General features: G+C 50.6%; 1 protein-coding gene across 50 annotated transcripts in view; it reads left to right on the forward strand.

The window, feature by feature from the left end:
- JAKMIP3 (Janus kinase and microtubule interacting protein 3) overlaps positions 1 to 15,586 on the forward strand; it is a 97,046-nt gene that overhangs the window by 20,569 nt on the left and 60,891 nt on the right. For 4 of the 50 annotated variants that reach the window (XM_072740441.1, XM_072740459.1, XM_072740446.1 and 1 more), the window contains exon 1: positions 2,794 to 2,896. The exons of 27 other annotated variants lie outside the window; for them this stretch is intronic. The gene's annotated coding sequence lies outside the window, so the exon portion shown is untranslated. Of the gene's footprint in view, positions 1 to 2,220; positions 2,897 to 15,586 lie in introns of those variants that run through there. 19 more of the 50 variants (XM_072740453.1, XM_072740479.1, XM_072740470.1 and 16 more) reach the window with 14 other exon arrangements.

A 15,586-nucleotide genomic window follows, 5' to 3' on the forward strand; every position in this document is an offset into this window, starting at 1 on the left:
CTCTGTGGATAGTGTGTCTCGATGCACAAAAATTTTATTTTTATGTATTATTTTATTTTTTAAATATTTTATTTTAAAAAAATAAAAAATAAAAATATTTTATTTACTTATTTGAGAGAGAGAGAAAGAGAGAGAGAACACAAGCAGGGGCAGAGGCAGAGGGAGAAGCAGACTCCCCACTGAGCAGGGAGCCCGACGCAGGACTCGATTCCAGGACCCTGGAATCGTGACCTGAGCCGAAGGTGGATGCTTCACCGACGGAGCCCCCTGAGCACCCCAATTCATGACATTTTAAAATTTTCATGAAGCCCAGTTCGACCACTTCTTGCTCACTGTGCCTTTGGCGTCGTGTCCAAGAAATCATTGTCATGTCCAGCGTCATGAAGCTTTGATCCTACGTTTTCTTATAAAGGTCTTTGTAGTTTTAGGTCTTGCATTTAGACCTTTGATGTCATTTGAGCTCATTCCAGCGTGTGGGGTTAGGAAGGGTCCAGCTTCATCCCTTCGCGTGGGGACACCCCGTCTTCCCAGCACCATTTGTTGAAAAGATTGTCCTTTCTGCATCGAGTGCTCTTGGCACCTTGTCAGAAATCCTTGGCCACATATGCAAGGGTTGCTACCTTGGCTGTCTACCCTACTCTGTTGGTCTCTGTGTCTGTGTCTCATGCAGACGCTTACAAAGATCGCATTATACAAACCGGCTTTAAAATTTTTATATATTTATTATCATGATTTTTTTAAAAGATTTTATTTATTCATGAGAGACACAGAGAGAGAGGCAGAGACACAGGCAGAGGGAGAAGCAGGCTCCCTGCGGGGAGCCCGATGCGGGACTCGATCCCAGGACCCCGGGGTCACGCCCTGGGCCCAAGGCAGACGCTCAACCACTGAGCCACCCAGGCGCCCCTATTATCACGATTTTATCACGATTTTTAAAGATTTTACTTGTAAGTCCTCTCTATACCCAACACGGGGCTTGAACTTACAACCTGGGGGTCGAGAGTTGCCCGCTCCACCCGCGGAGCCAGCCAGGCGTCCCCATACACACTGGCTTTTGAAAGACCTTACTCAGTGTGGTGTTCGCCTCCTTCCATGGCAGCAAGCATGGACCAGCGTGTCCGACGGTGCCCCTGTGTTCTGGCACACGCATGTTCCGTGTTCCCGGAGTCGTCTCTGCGTGGACACCGAGGGTGCTTCCAGGTGTCAGCGTCACGCTACGGGCAACGTTACCACGATCATCCTCCAGTGAGTTGGCTATGAAGTCGCGAGGGCCGTGCTGGGGACAGGGTGGGTGCCACCGGGTGTTTGTCGGACCGCACCGGCCCGAGCGCCGTTACTCTGTCGTTTCCTTGGGACGGATTTCTAGGCGTCACTGCTGGGCTCACGGCTGCGCACCTGCTGTGTCCCTCCGTCCGGCCTGGCCAGCAGCTGCCCTGTGACCGGAACGGGCCCCCCCCCGCCGCCGCCCCGCGTAACCGTCCTCATCTCAGGCGCCCTGCGGTGTGGACCTGGTCTCCGGAGACCCCCTGCCCCCCGCCCCGCTCCGGTGCACGCCGCTCCAGCCCCCATCAGCTGTGTGACCCGGGGCAAGCCTCTCCAGGCCTCAGTTTCCCCACCTGCGCTGTAGAGACAGCAGTGATGATGAGCCGGTGGGGCTCTCGCAGATTAGCGGCCGTGAAGCACCCAGGACGGTGTTGTCCCCGTCGTGGAGGGCTCGGCCCCAGCCTTAGCTTGGCCATTTGTTCCAATGTGTTGCTTACCCGGGTGTAGACGAGCACAAGGATCACCCACACCTGCCATTTCCCGCATTATCATCGCCGTGCCGGATGTTATCGGGACCGCGCTGTGGGTTCGTGTCAGAAAGACGCCCGCCGGGTCTGGGATGGGGTGAAATTTGGACATTTGTGCCCACGTTGAAGAGCTGGGGTGCAAGGGAAGGGTGGGTGCGGGGCGGGCTGGGCGCAGAGGGGCACCTAGCACCCTCACGGGCCAAGGATCGGGCCCTACGCGGCGGGGAGCCCAGTCCCCTCCTGGTTCCAGACCCGGGGGCAGTGGAGGCCGAGGTCCCGGGCGTGGGGGGGCATCTGCATCCTGGGTGGTGACTGTTTCCGGATCGCGCCGCCCAGCTGTCCCGGGTGCCCTCCAGCTCCGGACCCTGCAGGACCTGCTCTTCCCCGAGAGCCTCCCCCCTTTCACTTTGCTTCTGCGGAGCTTTCCCGCGGGGTTTGGCTGCAAGGAGATCCCCGCTCCACGGGCGCGCGACTGGCGCCCGTCTTACTTGTCGGGCTCATTCTGTTTTCATTCCTCAGGGTTTGATGGATCCCAATCCTAGCGCCTCACCACTTAAAATCAAGCTTCCTTTTGGAGTGGAAGTGCCTTCTGATTATTGGCCTCCGAGCCCCTTCAAGTCCAGAGGGGATTTTCTAAGGACCCGGGACAGGACGGAGCCGCCCTCCCGGAGCAGCTGGACCCCGAGGCGAGCTCCGCGGCCAGGCCTCGCCCAGCGGCCCGCCTTTCTCCCTTGTCCCCGTGAGGCTGTGGCGGAGCAGCCCTGGCTCCGGGATCCTGCCGGGTGCGCACGCGGTGACGGGGACGGGGACGGTGGCCGGGCTGCGGGGCCCTGCCTTTGCCTGCCCGCCTCCTCCCCCGCCCGTAGCCGTCTACGCGGTCTGGGGACTGAGCGGCGCTGGGCGTTCCTGAGAAGCGGTCGGCAGAGCTGGGGATCGCTCGGCATCTGCTTAGAGACGCGGTGGAGACGTCCCTCCCCCTGGATGCGCGGCTGGCAAATTCCAACTGAAAGATAAAAGCCGAGCGCTCTGCTGAGTCATAGAACCTGGGAGCGGGCTGCAGCCGGCCTGAGTCCCCGCGCCGAGGATCCGGGTCAGACAGCGCGGAGGTGAGGGCGGGGCGGGGCGGGGGCGGGGGGCTGAGGCCGGCAGGGGCGTCGCTGCCCTCCGCCTGGGCATTGGGGCTTTGTGCACACGCTTGTTCCCTTAGAGTCCGCGTCTGTGTTTAGCATCAGACCCACGGAGCTGGGAGCCGGCAGCGTGGACTGTCATTCCGGGTGTGCAGAGAACATGCGGGCCGGGAGGCCGGGGACGGCGTCCCTCTGTGCCCCCCGAGCGCATCGGGGTGTGGGGCCTGGCACCCCGTGGGCAGTGGGCCTCTCCTGCCGGGCACCACAGCTTCCCAGGCTGGAGCGCGTCCCCACGGCAGCCGCGGGGTGCGGGGGTGCCAGGCCGGGCCCTCCGCGTGCAGGGGCTGCTGGGCACCCCGGAACGCAGCACCAGCCCCAGGCCCTGGGGCTCCCTGGTCCCCCAGTGGGACCGGCGGTGCAGGGGGTTCCTCGGGGCCTGGTTTGGCTGCTCAGTACGGGCACGTGGATGGCTCTCGCTCACCCTTATCGGCCGCCCCTGCCCCTGGTTGAGGGGGGCTCTTCTCTGTGACACTTAACAGGACACACGTCTTGTCCTCGGACACCACACTCCTTATTTGAGGAAATTGTGTTTTGGGGGAAACAACAGCTTATTAAGTGGTTTCCAGCCCCCGCCCGGTCCCTCTGGCCGCTCAGGGGAACCGGTGGTTGCGTAGCGGTGGGCAGGGCTGTGGTGGAGACAGCATCACGGGGACCCTGACACTAGGCGGGCGGCGTGGACGCGGGCTGGCGGTGTGGACGCTTGCCCCCGCTCGGCTCGGCTCCATCAGCGCGGGGAGCGGGTAACAGCCAGAGCAGGGTTTCCTTCGATTGCAGCCCGGACCAGAGCTGCGGACCTGGAAGATTCTCAGCAGGCCTGAGCCTCTGAACGGGTGAGCGGCAGGCGTCCCAGAGGAGCAGGTCAGGCCAGGGCGCGGCCTGAGTCCCAGGTTCCGGGGGCGGCACGTCTGTGCCGGTCTCCGTCTCCGTGACTCCGTGCTCACCTCGGGCACATCCCCCGGATCGCGGGCAGGGAGCGCGGTTCCCGGGGCCACGCGGACGCCCTGGTGGGCCCAGCACGTTAAGGCCCGCTGACATCTGAGCAGCTGGGAGGTGTTCCCGCAGCCGGGCCGCCCCCAGGGAGACGACACCGTCGGTCCCCACGCACCGTGGAACCGGCTGCTCTGATTGAAGCGTGAGCTGCTGGAGGCGTCACGGCGACACGGCGATCCACGCAGGACAGCCACCACATCTGTGTGCTCCCTCCTGCCCAGTTTCCAGACACGCAAGCCGCATGGTCGCTGGTGCAGCCCTGTGTCGAGCAGACGCTGAGGAGGCCCAGGCCACAGAGCCGCGGTCTTTCTGGAACCAACCCCTGCCAGTCCTCCTGCACACGCGCATGGGCGCCCGAGTCCCACCTCAGACGTGGCACCGTTGGTCCAGCACCCAGCGTGGGCTTCGAGGAGCACGGTGAGGGGAGCCGGCCCTCTCTGGGTGCACAGGGCAGGTGTTCTGGGCCATGGTCGCCCCTCCGGCACCCTTCTCCGGGGCCCCGGGGGGCCAGCACTAGCAACAGCTCAGGGACCGGCACCGCTGGCGAGATGGGGCGTAGGGACCCGCACCTGGGCCGCAGATGGTTGGGCCTCAACGTGCAGCCAGATCCAAGCCTATGGGAAGGGGCCTCTGCCAGGGATTCTCTTCTGCCCGCGACGAGGGCTTTGACCCAAAGGGAAGGCCGTGAATGTTCAAGACCAGACACCTGGAGTCTCGGTAAGCCTCCGCTTCGCACGCAGCGTCTCCGCAGTGAGACTGCGCAGCGTCCAGGAGGTGCCGTCCAGGGATGCCGTCCAGGAGGTGCCGTCCAGGAGGTGCCGTCCAAAAAGGTGTCATCCAGGAGGTTCTATCCAGGAGGTGCCGTCCAGGAGGTGCCGTCCAGGGGATGCCGTCCAGGAGGTGCCGTCCAAAAAGGTGTCATCCAGGAGGTTCTATCCAGGAGGTGCCATCCAGGAGGTACCGTCCAGGAGGTGCCGTCCAAAAAGGTGTCATCCAGGAGATTCTATCCAGGAGGTGCCGTCCAGGAGGTGCCGTCCAGGGGATGCTGTCCAGGTGGTGCCATCCAGGGGAACCGTCCACGAGGTGCCGTCCAGGGGATGCCCAGGTGGCACTGCTTTTAAAAGGCCTGTGGGGCCCCGTCCTGGCCGGCGCCGGGGCAGCAGGCTGGGGCCATGTCTCCACCACTGGAGCAAACTCAGGAAAGAAAGAAGAAAAGCCTCCTCCCTGCCGTGTCCTCGGCTCACGACCTCCATGGACACACGTGGGCGCAGTGTGCTCGGCCTGCGGGGTCCCCGCACCCGACGGCCAGCTGTGCAGCCCCTCACGGACCTGTTCCGGGCACCGGCGAGACACCAGGGTCCTTCTAACAGGTCATTGGCTGCACTTCCCCTTTAAAATATGGGGTTGATTTTTAATCACAAAGTGAATGCATTCTCATGACAGAACCGTTAAAAAAATCTAGAAAAGGAAAAAATGATAAGGGACCCACAAAATAAAATATTAAAATTTTAAAATATCCTCTTTTTCCTTTTTTTTTGGGGGGGGGCGTCGTTAGGACCCTTCTATCCGTTCCCGTTTGCAGGTCTTCCTGCTCGCGCCAGCCGCTCGTTCCCGTCAGAGGAGCCCCCCAAGCCTCCCTGTAGAGCCGCCCGGATCTCGCTGCGCAGGACTTGGTCCCACAGTGGAGGCTGGGCCCAGGCTCCCGACGGTCACCGGCGGCGGCGCACTGAACGCCTCTGAGCGGACGGTCACGGAACGTAACCGCCGTGTCTACAGGCTTGTCATCCCTGCCTCCCGCCCCTCCCGGCCGCGCCCCGTCTCCGCAGGCCGCCGGCCGCTGTCGCTGCCTCCGCTCCTCTAGAATCGGGTATGATGCGGACGTGTAGTGTGAATGCTGTAGCTCTGGCTGCTCTCCGCGCCATTCTGTTGAGACTTACTGTTGCACGTGCCGTTCCGGAATCCTCCTTGGGTTTTTATCCCCCCCCCCCCCCCGCCCTGGCATCGTGGGGCTACGCCCTCGTTGGTCTTTCCAGGTGCCGGTTGATGGGTTTGGGGTTGCTTCTGGTTTTGCTGTTACGGACGGAGCTGCGAGGATCATCCACGTCCCGGCCTTGTACACACGTGACTTTCACTTCCCTTGGGCGCGTCCGAAGGCCGATCCTAGGTAGGTGTGTGGTTCGTTTGTTCAGGAAGTAACAAAGCCTTGCACCGTTGTGCGTTCCCAGCAGCCCTGTGTGAGAATTCTGGTTCCCCCGCGTGCCCGCAGTGCCTGGCGTGGCCGGCCTTCCCCCCGCAGCCGTGCCGCAGGTGTGGGTGGGAGCACCTTGCTCTATTCTCATTCCCCGGACGATCGGACGATCGCTGGGGCCTCCTTTCATGTGCTTCTTTGCTGCCTGGTCCCTTGCTTTGGTGACAAGTCTTTCAAAGCTTTTGTTTGTTTTTAAACTGGGTTGTTTTTCGTTATTGAACGTTGAGAGTTTTGGAACGTATATATCTACGTATTCCGGGTACAAGTCCTCCATCAGGTGTGTGTTTTGCAAATATGTTTTCTCAATGTGCACTTTTGTTTTCTCAAAAGTGGTTTTCTTTTTCTTTATTTATTAATGAGAGACAGAGAGAGAGAGAGAGAGAGAGGGAGAAGCAGGCTCCATGCAGGGAGCCTGACGCGGGACTCGATCCCTGGTCTCCAGGATCACACCCTGGGCTGAAGGTGGCACTAAACCACTGAGCCACCCGGGCTGCCCGGTTTTCCTTTGCTTAACGGCATCTTTCAAGGACAAGAAATTTAAGATTTAAAATAAAGCCCCATTTGTCAATATTTTCTTATATGGTCTCTGCTTCTTTGCCCGAAGATCATGATGATTGTACCTGTGTTTTCACTTGGAGGTTTTGTGGGTTTGTGTTTCATTCAGTTCCATGACCCCTTCCGACTTGATTTCTGAATACGATGTGAGGTACGGGCCGAGCTGTGGGTGTTTGGGGCTTTCTCATTTGGGCATGTAGACGTGTGAATGTTCCAACACCATTTCTTCAAAAGAACGTCTTTTCTCCGTTGAGTTTTCTTGGATCCTTTGTTTCACAACCATTGACCATAGACTATGCGGGTCTGTTCTTCTGTTTCATTGATCTGTGTTTTTTGTTTCTCTTTTTAAAAGATTTTTTGATTTATTTGAGAAGGGGGGTGGGGAGACCCCAAAGGGAGAGAGAGAGGGAGAAGCAGACTCCCCACTGAGCAGGGAGCCCAACACAGGGCTCGATCCCAGGACCCCAGGATCATGACCTGAGCCAAAGGCAGCTGCTCAAAGGACTGAGCCCCCCAGGCGCCCAAATGCCTGTCCTTACGTCAATGTCACACCGTAGCTGTATCGTGAGCTGGCAGTTGGGTAGTGATTTCCAACTCCAAATGTGTTATTTTTCAAAATTGCTGAATTTAGATGGTTTACTTTTTCCACTGCCATTTTAGAAACAACTTGTCAGTCTATCCAAAAAAAGATCCATTAGGATTTTGGTTGGGACTGTGTTTCATCTGAATTTCAATTTTGGGAAAATTAACATCACAACAGTGTTGAGTTTTGTGATCCATGAACACTGGCTATCTCTCCATTTAGTTGGTCTTTAATTTCCTCTCATGAACGAGTAGAGTCTTCAAGCATACAAATATTGTAAATATTTTGTTGGCTTGATTCCTAGGTATTTCATACTGTTTTGGTGCTGTTGTAACAGGTATTGTTTTGTGATTAAATAGCTTGTTGCTAGTATGAAGAACTATATCTAATAAACATAATTGATTTTTCTCTTTGGAATTTTAATTCTGTCAACCTGCTAACCTCCCGTGTTCCAGGTAGATTCTTCGGGATTTTCTACATGGACGATCGTGTCACACGTGAAAAAAATGCCTCTGGTTCTTTTCCTAGTTCACTTTTGAATACAAGTGGTGAGCGTGGGGGGTTTGCATTATTCTTTCTCTTAGGGGAAAGACGGTAAGATTTTCCCTATCCAGTATGGCATTAGCGGCAAGTGTTCTTCTATAGACGGCCTTTATCAAGTCAAGGAAGTTCCTTTTATGACTGCTTTGCTGAAAGTTTTTATTGTGAATGGATTTTGAATTTTGTCAAAAGGCTTTTCTGCATTTTTCAAGACGAGGACTTGTTTTTCCCTTCAATGTATTAATATGGTGAATTAAAGGGACTCGCTCAAAAAATATTAAAGCAATTCTGCATTCCTTATACATGTCCCATCTGATCCGTCGTATTATCCTTTTCATGTATTGCTGGATTGGAGTGGTTGATTCTGTTAAAGATTTTTGCATCCATCTTAATGAAGGATATTCTTTTTTGTGATGTCTTTGTGTGGTTTGGGCATCAGAATAAGGTTGGCCTCGTAACATAAGTTAAGCATTCACTTCTCTCCTGGAAGAGTTGATGGAGAATTATTATTCCTTCACTGAAACGTTTGCGAGGATTCACCAGTGCATCTGTCTCTGCCTAGGATTTTCCATGTTGGAAGATTCTTACCAAATTCAATTTCTTTAATGATAAAAGGCTACCCAAGTTATGAGTGAGCTTTGTTAGTTTGTGTCTTTCAAGGAATTTATCCATTTCATTTGTTATCTCTTGATATCTGTAGGACGCATAGTGATGTCCCCTTGTCCATTCCTGATATTGTATGTATGTCTTCATTTTTTTTTTCTGGATCAGCCTTTCCAGAGATTTATTAATATTATTAATATTTTCAAAACACCAACTTCTACTTTTATTGATTTATTTTATTATTGTTTTCAAATTTATTGATTTCTATGAACATTTATTATTTCTATTCTGCTTTCCTTACATTTACTTTATCTTTTCCTGGATTCTTAAGGTAGAAGCTTAGACTAGGGTTAGATGATGATCGGAGACCTTCTTCTTTCCCAGTATAAGCATTTATTGTCCTTAGTACCCTCTCTATACCACTGCAGTTATGATCCACAAATTCTGGTATTTGTGCCTCTGTTTCCATTTTGGTTCAAAATATTTTCTAGTTTATTTATAGTTTCTCAATTTCTGTTTCACCTGTTCCAATTTATCCACGACCTGACTTGTTATTTTCTGGGTTTTTAAAAAATATTTATTTTTAAAAACTTCTTACAGAAGAGCCAACTTCTTTGGTTCTGTTCAAGACTTTTTCTTTAGTTCTGGTTTTCATCAGTTTGGTTATTTAGGGGTGTGTTTAACATTTCCAAGTACTTAAATGTTTTCTTGATATCTTTCTATTACATATCTTTAATTCATTTTCTTGGGGAAGGTACAGAGAATGTATTTTGGATCATTTCAGTTATTTTAACTTTGATGTGATATGTTTTAGCATGTAGTATGTTTTGATGAATATCATATGTGCACTTAAAAATACTACATATTCTGTTGTTAGACGATGTATCTATCCTACAAATGTCAGTTGGGTCAAATAGGTTGATAGTCTTGCTGAAATCTTCTATACTCTTAACTGGTCTATTGTGCACTTATTTCACCTCTTCCTGAGAGGTTGAGTGTTAAAGTCTCCAATTCTAGGTGTGAAAATTCTTATTTATACTTACATTTCCATTTATGTAATTTTTATTTTTTTAAAGATTTTATTTATTTATTTGAGAGTGAGGCAGAGATAGTGGGGAGGACAGCACGAGCAGGGAGGAGAGAGAGAGGCAGGCCCCCCGCTGAGCAGGGACCCCGATGCGGGACTCGATCCCAGGACTCCAGGATCATGATCTGAGCCAAAGGCAGATGCTTAATGCACTGAGCCCTCCAGGCCTCCGGGTTTTATGTATTTTTGAAGCTCTGTTGTTTGATTGCTGTGCTTTCTCGATGTATCAACTATCTTCTCATTATGTAATGTCCATCTTAATCCCTGGTAATGTTCCTTGCTCTGAGAATCTACATGATGTAACATGAATACAGTCTCTTCAGTTTCTTTAGTGTAGAGCTTGCTAGATATTATAGCTTTTTCCATCCTTTTATTTTTAACTCATCTATGCCATAATTTTATTTAAAATGAGTTTCTTGTAGATAGTGTAAAGGTGGTGCTTGCCTTTAAAAAAAAAATCTCATCTGAAAATGTCTACCTTTAAATTGTGTTTTTCCTCCCATCTACCTTTAGTATTTAATGACACGATTGGATTTGAACCTAGCTTCCTGCCCTTTATTTTCCACTTGTGTTAACTCTTCTTTATTCCTCTTTCCTTGACTTCTGTGGGATTGAGTATTTTTATGACCCCACATACCTGTAGGTTCCTCATTGCCCTTCTCTTCAGTAGAATTTTCGGTGCTCGCTTCAGGGGCCCAAATCACCTCTAGCTCACTGCGGTCCTTCTTGATATTGTGCCAGTTCTTGTGTAATTAATGACTTTCATTTTCTTTCCCATTTTTTCTATTGTTTTCAGATATTTTACTTCCATGTACTCTGTACTCCACAATGCACTTGCTCCTGGTTTTGCTGTGGATAATTTGTCATCTTTTAAAGGGATGACATATAAGAAAAGAGTCTTTTGTATACTCCCTCATTTTTATCATTTGTATACTTTGAGCACTCTTCCTTCCTCTATGTCGGTCAGTATCCCGTCTGGTATTATCTCTTCTGCCTGAAGAACTTCCTTGAATTTTTAAATGTTTTTTTGGTAGCGCAGATCTTCTGGCAATAAATCCTTTCAACTTTTGTTTGTCTGAAAAAGTCTATTTCTCCTCCTTTTTGGTAACAGCTTTAATAATATGGAAGTCACCCACTGAAAGTGTGAATTCACGGGGTTTTAATATATTCACAGGGTCATGCAGCTGTCACCACAGATTTAGAACATTTCTGTCACCCCAAAAAGAAGCCCTGTACCTTTAGTTGTCCTGTTTTAAGCCTGCGGCAACCACTCATCTACTTTCTTTCTCTCTAAATTTGCCTTTTCTGGACATTTCCTTAAAAATGGAATCATACAGTATATGACCTCATACGTCCAGCTTCTTTCATGTGATGTCGTGTTTTCAAGGTCCATCCCTACTGTAGCCTGTATCAGTACGACATTCCTGCTAGTTGCTGAATGATGTTCCATCATATGGCTACACCATGTTTATTTGTCCACCTGTCAGTTGATGAACATTTGTGTCATCTCCACTTTTTGGCTACTGTGAATAACACTGCCATGACCTTTGTGTGGACATGTTTTTCATCTCTCCGGGGTACATCCCTAGGAATGGAATTGCTGGATCATATGGTAACTATCAAACTGTGTAGGAAATGTCAGACTGTTTCCTGAAGCAGCTGCGCCATTTTACATTCCCGCCAACCATGAATGACTGTTCCAATTTATCCACGACTCGACTTGTTATTTTCTGGGTTTTTAAAAAATATTTATTTTTAAAAACTTCTTACAGAAGAACCAAGTTCTTTGGTTCTGTTCAAGACTTTTTCTTTAGTTCTGGTTTTCATCAGTTTGCCTATAACATGTCTACATTTCCTCTTCCTGTTTGTGGATCTAGAATCTGTCAGTTGTCGTGTTTGGCTAATTTTGAACAATCCCCTGTTGTTTTATTTCTTTATATATTTCTCCTCCCTGTGTTCTCATTTTACTCTGAGACTCCACCCCCACCTCCTCCTTCAGGTGGCTCCACTTTGACTGACACTGTTAGAGACTCTGCTTTCTTCTTCTCCCGTGTTTCATGTTGGACAGTTTCCTGTCTTCAGGTTCATGGAGATTTCCCTCAGCCGTGTCGATTCCTCTGCTGAGCCAGTTGAAGGAATTCTTCACCTCTGATGTCATGATCATTGTTTCTAATGTTTCCGCTCGAGCCTTTCCTATAGTTCCCATTTCTCTGCTTCATCCATGATGTCCATCTTTTCCATTAGACCCTTGAGCATATTAGTCCTAGTTACTTAAATGTTATGTCTGCTAGCTGGAACAGCTCCACGCCTCTGAGTCTAGTTCTTCTGATTGCTTGACAGTGGGTTGTTTTCCTTGGTTTTTGTTTTCTTTTTCTGTTTCTCATAATTTTTAAAAAATATTTTATTTATTTATTTGACAGATGGAGAGAGCATAAGTAGGGGGAGCAGCAGAAGGAGAGGGAGAAGCAGACTCCCTGTTGAGAGGGAGCCTGACATGGGTCTCGATCCCAGGACCCCGGGATCATGACCTGAGCTGAAGGCAGACACTCAACTGACTGAGTCCCCCAGGTGCCCTGTGTCTTGTAATTTTTTATTGAATGTCAGATATTGTCTGTAGAGGAACAGGAAACAATATTTGAAGAAAATAATCTTTAAGTACAGATACGGACACGTCTTGAGTTAATGTGTGAGCTTGAATCGACCCAGGAAGTAGCTGAACTGGGTTAGGGGTTTGTAGTTTCTGTCATCACATCCAGTCCCGCACGGGGTTCGGATTCCTCATGGTAGGCTGCCGACGCTCTGCTCAGTCTGGTGCCTGGAGTGCCGCAGACTCTGTTCCATGTTCCTGACGCAGCCTCAGCTTCCAACATTCCCTGCTCACCGGCTCCCCAGAAGGGGCCCTTTCTGCAGCCTTGCCCCTCACCCAGCTAGACTGATGTGGCTTGTTACTCAGTGTGAAGCTTGTTTTGAGGAAAGTGGATCTCAGTTTCTTCTGGGCAGCCTTAGATCGTAGAAGCATATGTGCCTGAACTTGGGCGGTCGGCCTTCTGAGGATCCCTGCCCCCCTCCACAGCAGCCAGGCTCTGCTCTGTGTCAGTGCAGGACCCTGAGCCCAAGGGGGCCTCTGTCTTCCTCCCCAGGGGCAGGCATTTTGGGTTTCGACTCTTACCCTAGAGGTAGGGATTCTTTTTTAGATCCTGTGGCCGGAAGGAAGGAGGGATTTTAGTTTCATCCTTATCTCAGTGACCTTGTGGACAGGAGGGCTTGCTGACCTTCTCCCACTGGCTTAAGGCCTTTTGCTTTGCGTGCAACATGGGTTCTGTTGGAGGGAGAGTCTCGTACCTGTCCAGGCAGCAGACGGCCTCTTGCACATCTGCACCCCGTAGGGAGCCCTTCCAGCTCTGTCCTGCCCTCAACCACTCTTGTGTTTGGGCTCCAGTGATTCCAAACTGAGCTGCCAGCCCACATCCAGCCCTTAGAATCATGTTAAAATGGGAGCTAATTTCTTCTTACCTATTTCTTTCTCCAGAGCTCTGCCAGCGGTGAGCCAGCTCCTGTGCTTGCCTCCCTTCAGACGGGCAGGTGACCCCTTGGAATTTGGTGCCTTGGTTGCCTTGGGACTTCAGCTCTTTTTTTTTTTTTCTTTCTTTCTTTCTTTCTTTCTTTCTTTCTTTCTTTCTCTTTCTTTCTTTCTTTCTTTCTCTTTCTTTCTTTCTTTCTTTTTCTTTCTTTCTTTCTTTCTTTCTTTCTTTCTTTCTTCTTTTTAAAAGATTTTATTTATTTATTTGAGAGAGAGAGAGAGAGTGCACGAGCAGGGGGATGGGCAGAGGGAGAGGGAGAGGGAGAAGCAGACTCCCTGCTGAACAGAGAAGAGAGCCTGACTCGGGGCTTGATCCCAGGACCAATGGGCTTAAGGAAAGATAGGATTTTGTAGATTATGAATGAGTCATTCTCTTGTGATTTTTCTACATTGTAAATAGAGGAGGTTTTCTTGTGATTTAAACTCACTTTTTTTCTTTCTTTGTAAATTATCTGAGTACTTACCCACTTCTCTTGTGAGATCTTAGTTTTTATCAGTGAGTTTCATGATCTCCTGATATAGTTATTAACTTTTTAATTGAATTTACTGCAAATACTGCTTCAGCTTGTTTTTAGCTCCTTAATTGCACAACATCTGTGATGAGGAGATGTAAATTTTTAATGTAGTGGAATCTGTTGGCTTTTCCTGTTACAAATTCCTTTTATCTCCTCTAAGCCTAGGAAGGCCTCTCTCTCCCGAGATTTGAGAAATGTTCATTTCTACTTTCCCTGCTTTGATTTTCATCCTCAGTTCTCTTCAATCCACTTAGAGTTTCATTAGGAAGACAGTATCCGTAGACCTATTTTTCTCTGACAACTAGCCAACTAATCTAATGTTTATGAGTGAAGTCCTTCCCCTTCTTGTGGAACATCACGAATGTGGACTATAATGTGGGGCCTGTTTCTGAACCGTGTGATCTTTCTCATTCATGGGCATTCGCGAGGTTGGGGTTTATCCTGCTTAGCAACATGACATGACTTTGACTAGAGCAACCAAAAGTTATATTTCTGCAAGTCCCACGTGTAGTGCTGTCTCTGGGCACCTCAGTCACGAGGGTCTCAGGGTGTCACTGAGTGGGTCCATCTTCCTTCATGGCTGCAGCTGTGTGGCCGGCTGCTGTCCTTTCTGGGGGTTCAGGGTGGGGACTAGGGGTCTGTTTCCTTGCTCCCTGGTGTTAGCAGAGCTCAGCTCTGTACCATGGGACCTTGGGGTCCATGTCCCTGTGCCATGTGACCTGAAGGCTCTGTGCCCAGTGGTGGTGTCGACCCCTGACTCACCATCTCAGGCCAGTGGTGGTGGCCACATCTTCCTCAGGCCGCGCCCCTCAGGCTTTCCCCGGGAAAGGGGCTCTGCCTTTAGGACTTGTGTGATTGGATCGGGCCACAGACCCCGTCTCAGAGTCTCAACCTGAACACGCCTGTGAAATCCCCGTTGTCTCATCAAGTCCCATGTTCACACGTTCCAGGCTTAGGATGCAGACAGTATTGGGGGACCAGTATACACCCCCCTCGCCGAGGGTTCCCTGTGTGTTCACAGGCTAACTACTGACCCTCTTTCCTAAATCAACACAGTAGTTCTGCTGGATGGAATTAGTCATGTTTCTAAGAAATCTTGTTTTATTTTTAAAAAATCTAAAAAAAAAATTGTTTCCATGGATAAAATGGCAAGGAGCTGAAAATTTCAGGTTTACACAATGTAAATATTCTGCAAAAAACCACTAAAAAAGGCACTTTATAGGTGTATTTTTATTTTATTTTTATTTTTTAAAGATTTTATTTATTCATGAGAGAGAGAGAGAATGAGCAGGGTGGGGTAGGGCAGAGGGAGAGGAGAAGCAGACTCCCTGCCAAGCAGAAGCCCAACACGGGGCTCGATCCCAGGATCCGAGATCATGACCTGAGCTGAAGGCAGATGCTTCACCCACGGAGCCTCCCAGTGCCCAGTGAGCATGTCCTCAGGTGACAGATACGCAGTGTATATTGGTTAATCAAGGTAGACAAAATCTCACTTAAATGTGAGCCATGTCAGTAGCGGGAAGTTCTGGGACCTTCCAGGGAAGTGCAGGTGCCTTTACAGTGGTGGAAGCGGCCGGCCGGCCCCTGCTGAGCCCTCCACGCACCCAACAGCTCGTCTGCCTGGCGTCTGCGCCACACGCCTCGCCGTCTCAGGGACGCCGTTCTCAGGACGGGAGCTCCTAGCGCCAGCGGTGGCCCGCCCGCGGCATCCCCACCGCGACTCCCACCAGAGCACAGAGGTTTCTGGATGCTTCCCTGAACAACTTCCCTTTTACCCCAAAGAGCCATTTCTGGAGTAAAGCCCCCGCGGATTCAGGGCAGAGCTGACCTGTGCGCCCGCTCGGATCCTTGTCCGCTGCTGCGCGGCCTCTTCCCCCCTCATTTCTCGGCTTCCATCAGACCCCCCCC

Source organism: Vulpes vulpes, chromosome 15 (genome assembly GCF_048418805.1).
Source record: "Vulpes vulpes isolate BD-2025 chromosome 15, VulVul3, whole genome shotgun sequence".
NCBI lineage: Eukaryota > Metazoa > Chordata > Mammalia > Carnivora > Canidae > Vulpes > Vulpes vulpes.